Genomic DNA, 8,410 nt, shown 5'->3' with positions numbered 1-8,410 from the left:
TAACCAACTGTAGGAATGATAATTAACATTGACTAGTGTTATCTTTACTTATTATAAATATTTCTGTTTTTCCAGAACTTTACCATGAGCAGAGTTGCCTACTAAACTTCTGATAACTGTTTATGCTTCAGGTGCCTAATAAATTCACCTGTGAAGTCAGCAAAATCCAATTTTATAGAACCTAGAAGCCCTATCAATTAATTCTGCAAATCGAGGGAATGGAACCCTTACCAGCTCCTTGATAAACACATTCACTCACTCCCCAACACAAAATTTCTGCTTAAATATTTTAGTTTAAATTTGCTAATGACTAATATAAGCTTTCTAACAACTAATTTCTAGTTTACCTGAAACCTGCCACTGTCCTCTTTTAAAATCTAAAACATGTTAATTTCTCCAAAATTTTAAAAAGTCTGCTGTTTTCTAAAAGTTATCAAAGTTTTGTGCATTTTTCTGAAAGTACATATGCAGACTTTTATATACTTTAAATATACTTTAATTGTCTTTGCATTACATATTTTATATATCTGGTCTTATATTTGAAATTATTTTACATGACTAAAAAAGGAATTACACCTATTGTGGGTTTCAAGTGTCTGTTATATTTATTTCACCATCTGCCAATTAAAAAGAAATGCTCTTTTGTGTAGAATTTTCTAAAATAGTGAACACATTCATATTTTCATTGATATAATTTATGCAATCAATGTGTATGGATATACATAATTTATAATGCCAAAAAGATAAAAATTATCCATTTCAACTAACCAATTCATAAACATGTGAGTTCCACAAGCAGATCACTTGAGATCCAATCTCAAACTAGCTGTGTTACTTTGGGTAAGGTACTTAACTTCTCTGTGCCTCAGATTAATGAGGTTTTACTGAATCAGTCTGTGCAAACTGCTAAAAGCAGTGACTGGATGCAATAAGTGCTCACTAAATGGTATCATTAACATTATGATTCTCTGAGGAACCAAAAAAAAAAAAAATCCCCAAAGTGTTCCTGCCCTCAAGGTGTTTGAAGCCTGGTGGTGAAAGGCAGTATAAAAGGTAACCAATCAGGCAGGGCACCATGGCTCATGCCTGTAATCCCAGCACTTTGGGAAGTGGAGGGTGGCATATCACTAGCAGCCAGGAGTTTGAGACTAGTCTGGCCAACATGGTGAAACCCTGTCTGTATTATTTTGTTGTCACACTGCTCTAAAGAACTACCTGAGATTGCATAATTTATAAAGAAAAGAAGTTTAATTGACTCACAGTTCCACATAGCTGGGGAGGTCTCAGGAAGCTTGCAATCATGGCCAAAAGTAAAGGGGAAGCAAGGCACATCTTCCCGTGGTGGAGCAGGAAAGAGAATGAGGGGAACTGCCACATACTTTTAAACCATCAGCTCTCATGAGAACTCAATCACTATCACAAGAACAGTATGGGGGAGACCAGCCCCATAATCCAATCACCTCCCCCCAGGTCCCTACCCCAACATGAGGGGATTACTATTTGACATGAGATTTGGGTGGAGACACAGAGGCAAACCATATCACTGTCTCTTCTAAAAATACAAAAATTAGCCTGGTGTGGTGGCACATGCCTGTAATCTCAGCTACTCGGGAGGCTAAGGCATGAGAATCACTGGAACATGGGAGGCAGAGGCTGCAGCGAGCCAAGATTGTGCCATGGTACTCCAGCCTGGACGCCAGAAGGTAACCAATCAGTAATAAAAGGTCTGTTGAGCTACTAGTCAAAGGAGGCTAGAAGACTGAAGTAATTAAGGCTTCATTGTGAACTTCTGACTGGAAGTAGGTCTTGAAAGATGAATAGGTATAGCTAAGGATTTAGGAGAATGGCAAGGAATAGGGCCGGGGTGTAGCCTGAAGGACAGCATGGAGGTAACAATGGACACTGCATTCATCAGATAGGGAGACATGCTTTTATGGGACAGATACTTACTATTAAGCAGAATCAACGATGAAAGTAGATGTAGCCTATTACAGGAGGCCCATGGAAACCAAGCTAAGGTGTTTTGTTCTTGAAGATCATGTTCATGAAAGAGACATGCAACAATATTAGGCTTGAAACAAAGTCAAAACTGCTATCTGATAGCAAATTCCTATGTGAAATACTAATGTCATTAAATTATAATTTTATCCAAAATAATTTTTCAGAGATGGATTCAGCCACAATACTAAAATTTTATATTAATAATGTATAAAGATTTTGTCATTCATTCATTCCTCTGTTGTTTCGTTTGTTTTAAATGCATCAATGCTCTAGAAAAAGTACTATAGGTGACAGGTATATTATCTATACTAAAGATTATAAAACAATGAGTAAAACTGGGCTGTGTCCTCAAGGATCCCAAAGTCCAATGAGAGTAATTAAACTGGCCTTAATTATTATTCAACATAGAGAATGAGCAGTGCCATAAAAGACACATTGATAAAATACAACAGGAGTTCAGAAGTGGGAGAGGACACGTCTGTCTGCGAAGATCAGGAAAGACGGTGAGTTACACTTAGACTTAGCTTTGAGAGATATTTGAAAATAGCAGCTGAGGCATTCCAGGGTGAGAGACCATGAATGGACATAGGAAACTGCTGCCCAACAGTTCACCAAATCTTTCCAGAACACATAAGGCAATGTAACACTTCCCTTAGCAAGTTAAATATATATATATGAAAAAAGAGAATCTATGACCAAGTAAGTTCAGAAAAACTTAAACAAAATGGATCCAATTTCATTATTAAAAGACTTCTTAAAGATTTTAATATGCTAATTTGCATAATAAATCTTAACACATTAATAAGCTAATTTTACTATGGAATCCACCTCCTTCTCAGCACATTTAAAAAGATTAATATTCAATGAAGATACATTGTAAAGTGCTTGGTTAGAGCATAGAGCAGAGAATGCTTAGAGGGATCTGATGACAGAGAACTTAGAGAGCCAAGCTAATGAATTCTGGCCTTTATTCGGCAGATTTCAGAAAAACAAATCAGCAAGGGAAGCCAATGTTTGCCTCCGTAAATTGATTCATTATAGAGTGTATTCGAAACATAGCATTGGTCAATTGGGAGTCATTCTTATTCTAAAGCTTACTAGCCAGAGGAAAATGAAAGGAATTTGCCAATATGCCCATGGTAATATTCAAATGATCATGAGCCAACATTTTAAATGTGGGTGGGATAACAGCATGTTTAAGAGGGTACAAACAGGAGGATAAGCCTGGAGACCTTACTGAACAGAATGTTTTTATGCCTCTATGTCCCCAGCTATTTTATTTCTACATTTATGTCATATTGACCTAAAAAATAAATATGATAATACAGTGAATAGGAAAGAATTTTCAGTCCTGTAGCTAAAATATGCTCTATAGAAATCCAGCTTATTGGTGCATATCCGTGTTTATTATTATTTTCCTACTTTATCACTGAGTTGTCTAGGAAAGCAGAAAAAAATGGATTTTGGTCTTTGATATTCCTACCAAGCTACAAGGAATTATCAAGCCTGAAAGCCAAAGCCAATCATATCAGGCTTTAAGAATTCTTTAAGAAAAGGGACCAAATATTTGCAAAGATGCTTGAGCTCCTTAAAACAAAGATGCAACATGCTTAGCTCACATTTCAAAAAATGTAGAAAATTAAATTGATTTAAAGAGGAATTTTCTCCCCAGGAGAATCTATTTACGCAGCCTCTGCTTTCATTGCTCTTACACTCCATGAGTCATCAGGAAGTAACACAAAGTCACACAAGAACACAGAGTCCTCCTGGGATTTTGAAACAAATGGATTTGAAACTGCACAGTTGATCCTACCCAGAGGATGATATATACAGGAATTCAGCATAAGGAGAGCTTGATCAGTGCAATTAAATGTAAGCATTGCACCTGTGGAATCTGGAACAGAATGTAGCACTGTGATTTATGAGGCCAGAGTGGATGGATTTCATTAATTCATAGCCTTACTATCTTGCATATTTGCCATGTAGTAAATATTACTACCATTTTAATGATACTTGAAAATTATCAACAAATGAAATAAGAAGCATATTTTTCAACTTCCTATAAATTTATTGAGTGCCTACTGTGTGTCAACTACTGTGAAAGCAACTGGGAATACAAAGGTGAATGAGAATCAGTCTGGGTTCTTTAAAAGACAACTAAAAGTCAGTGTGACAAGTAGTAAGCTATGGGCAAGCACAAGGGCCTATATGGGCTTGTTGGAAATAGACTGTACCTTCAGTGTTGGGAAGAGATGAAATAATTCTAAGCAAGTTACGGAGGACTGGACAGATTTGGCTAGGCATAGCTGGGAGCAGACCTGGGAGGTAGAAAGAGCCAAGGTTCCTGACCCAGATAAGGGTAGGACTGATTTTAATTTTGATAATATAGTATTCTGTGAAGCCAAGGACTTATGTAAAGCTTATGCAGAGCTCAGAAAAAGTTTTGCCTGTCATATTAGAAAATATGGAATCTATCCTGAGAAACATGAAAGATACTAAACTGTTTTTAAGCAATGTAAAGAAAATATATATGGAGATAATAATCATTTATCTGTTTGGGCCCAACTGGCATCCATTTCTCCTTTCTACCTGCACTCCCATTTCTTCTTGGGAATGCCTTCTTACCTCATCTCAATGTTAGTGAGATTATAATTCCAGCACTTCTGTCTTCAAAAATTGAAAAAGTCTTTGGGGGCTCCAATAACCACATCCTTTTAGTATTTTATGGATATCACTCTAAACAAAATAAACACCTAAGATCGGCCAATCAAAGGGAGGAAAACACTTTTTCACTTTTTTTTTTCCATTTCCAGCACATAGCCAAATTTATTGAGAAAGTCCTACTGGTTTTCTTTAGAATTCCCTTCTATCTTTAAACTTCCATGCATCTTTCCAATTCTTTTTACTGTATCACTTTTTGCTTTAGGTAACTAGAGATGGTTTCTCTTGCTTGCAACTGAGAAACTCTAATTAACATAAGCAATTAGCTTGATCTCTGTCTGAAGAATGACTTGAAGAAATACAAAAGTGAAGGCATGAAAACCAGTTAAAAGGAAACTGTAGGAATCTAGTACAAGAGATAATAGGGTACAAAAATAATGTAGAGGGTAGAGGGTTTGAATGAAGTGAATGCAAATAAAATATATTAAGGAGTAGTATTGACAGGACTTTGTAATTAATTAAATGTGAAAAGTGAGGGAGAAAGAAGACTCATTTCACCCAGGTTCCTGGCCTGAGCAACTGAATATGTGATACTGCCATCCACTGAGACAGGAAACACAAAAACTGGTACACAGTTAAGGACAAAGATGAGGAGTTTGTGTTTAGACATATCCAGTGAGGCATACATGCTGAAATAGCCCATCAATTATTAACTATTCTAGAGCACAGGGAGACCTTAGTAGGACATAGAAATATGGGCATTATACAATGTTAAGAAAGAATTAAATAAAACAGATGCATCACAAACCTAGTGCCTAAAGTGAAGAGAACACAGTTAAGGATGAATAGAATCTGGATTTAAGGAAAAAGCAGAGAAAGAAAATCCACAAAGGAAAGCTGAGAAAAAAAAACAACCATAAAGATAGGCAGGTAGAAAAAAAAAAAAAAGTTGGTAATGGAAATCAAGTAACAAGAGGAGCAATTGGCCAAGAGAGATTTAGACTTATTGACTTTAATAAACTAGAGATTATTAGTGACTCCATCAGATAGCTATCCATACACAAATGCAACATGACAAACAACCCTCAAAATCAGCTGTTTAAAACAATAATCCTGACACCTCCCCAGAATTACATTCTGCTATGCTTCTTGTACAGCCTGCAGAACTGTGAGTCAATTAAATCTTTTATTATAAATTATCCAGTCTCAGGTATTTCTTTATAACAGGGCAAGAACAGCATAATACAGAAAAGTGGGCCAGATACAGTGGCTCATGCCTGTAATTTCAGCACTTTTGGAAGCCAAGGAATGTAGATTGCTTGAGCTCAGGAGTTTGAGACCAGCCTGGGCAACATGGCAAAACCCCATTTCAAAAAAAAAAAAGACAAAAATTAACAGAATGTAGTGGTGTGCACCTGTAATCCCAACTACTCAGGAGGCTGAGGTGGGAGGATCACTGGAGCCTGGGAGGTCAAGGCTACAGTGAGCCATGATTGAGCCACTACACTTCAGCCTGAGTGACAGAGCAAGACCCTGTCTCAAACCAAAAAAAAAAAGAAAAGAAAAATGGTAACAAGGAGTAGGGAGTGGGGCTTTGCTATAAAGATAGTTGATGATGTTGAGGTGACTTTGGAACTGGGTAACAGGCAGAGGTTGGAAGAGTTTGGAGGACTCAGAAGAAGACAGGAAGATGAGGGAAAGTTTGGAACTTCTTGGAGACTGGTTAAATGGCTGTATCCAAAATGCTGATAGTGATATGGACGATGAAGTCCAGACTGTCAAGGTCTCAGATTGAAATAAGGAACTTATTAGGAACTGGAGCAAAGGTCACATGTGTTATATCTTAGCAAAGAGCTTGGCTGCATTCTGTTTATGCCCTAAGGATCTGTGGAATTTTGAACTTGAGAGTGATGATTTAGGGTATTTGGTGGAAGAAATTTCTAAACAGCAAAGTTTTCAAGACGTGGTCTGGCTGCTTCTAACAACCTATGCTCAGATGTGGGAGTAAAGGAATGACTTAAAGTTGGAAGCTGTATTTAGAAGGAAAGCAGAGTATAAAAGTTTGGAAAATTTACAGCCTAGCCATGTGGCAGAGAAAGAAAAAGCTTTTTCAGGAGAGAAATTCAAGCAGGCTGTGGAGCAATGACATGCTAAATATATTAGTACAACTAAAGGGGAGCCAAGTACTAATATCCAGGACAATGGGTAAAAGGCCTTGAAGCCATTTCAGAGAACTTTGAGGCAGCCCCTCCCATCTTAAGCCCAAAGGTGAAAGAGAGAAGAATGGTTTCATGGTCAGGCCCAGGGCCCTGCTGCCCTGCACATAATGCTCCCCACATTCCAGCCACTCCAGCTCCAGCCTTGGTTCAAAGGGGCCCAAGTACAGTGCAGGCTGCCACTCCAGAGGGAGCAAGCTACTGTAAGCCTTCTTGGCTTCCACATAGTGTTGAGCCTGCAGGAGTGAGCCTGCAGAGCAAGTGAGGCTTAGCAACCTCCACCTAGATTTCAAAGGATGTATGAAAAAGCCTGGGTGCCCAGCTGAAAGCCTGCTGCAGGGGTGGAGCCCCATAGAGAACCTCTACTAGTGAAGTGCCAAAGGGAAATGTGGGTTTGGAGCCCCCACACAGAGTTCCCAATGGGTCATTGCCTAGTGGAGCTGTGAGAAGGGGACTACCATCCTCCAGACCCCGGAATTGTAGATACACCTTCAGCTTGCACCCTGTTCCTGGAAAAGGCACAGGCGCTCAACAATGTGAGAGCAGCCTGGTGGGCCTGTACCCTGCAGAGTCATGGGGTCAGAGCTGCCCAAGGCCTTAGGAGCCCACCCTTGCAGCAGTGTGCCCTGGATGTGGGACATGGAGTCAAAAGAGACTATTTTGAAACTATGAGATTTAATGACTGCCCTGCTGAACTATGAACTTGCATGGGGTCTGTAGCCCCTTTCTTTTGGCCAATTTCTCCCTGTTGAAATGGAAGTGTTTACCCAATGCCTAAAGTCCCATTATGTCTTGGAAGCAACTAACTTGTTTATTATGTTACAGGGTCATAGGTGGAAGAGATGTGCCTTATCTCAGATGAGACTTTGGACATTTGAGTTAATGCTGAAATGAACTTTGGGGGACTGTTAGAAAGGCATGATTGTATTTTGCAATGTGAAAAAGACATGAGATTTGGGAGGGGCCAGAGGTGGAATAATATAGTTTAAATATTTGTCCTCACCCCAATCTCATGTTAAATTGTAATCTCCAATGCTGGAAGTGAGGTCTGGTGTGGGGTGTTTCGATCATGATGGTGAATCCCTAATGGCTTGGTTCTGCCTTCTCAATAGTGAGTGAGTTCTCTTGAGATCTGGTCATTATAATAGAGTGTGTGGCATACCAACCCCCCAATGGTCAATCTCTCTCTTTCTGGCTTCTGTTCTTACCATGTGACGTGCCTACTCCCCTGCCATGATTGGAAGCTTCCTGAGGCTTCCTCAGAAGCAGATGCCACTATGCTTCTTATACAGCCTGCAGAATAATAAGCCAATTAAATCTCTTTCCTAATAAATTACCTAGTCTCACATATTTCTTTATAGCAGTGCAAGAATGGCTTAATACAGTAGCATATATGGTAACTGAATTTTCTGAAACATTTAGTGGTTTTTTATTAGACAGCTCTACCAGAGCTATCTAATAAAACTTTCTAGAATAATGGAAAGAGCCTTTATTTGTGATGTCCAATAAGAGAGCTACTAGTCACATGCAGC

This window comes from Pan troglodytes, chromosome 9 (assembly GCF_028858775.2).
Source record: "Pan troglodytes isolate AG18354 chromosome 9, NHGRI_mPanTro3-v2.0_pri, whole genome shotgun sequence".
In the NCBI taxonomy this organism is placed as follows: Eukaryota; Metazoa; Chordata; class Mammalia; order Primates; family Hominidae; genus Pan; species Pan troglodytes.
This window is presented reverse-complemented; position numbering follows the sequence as displayed.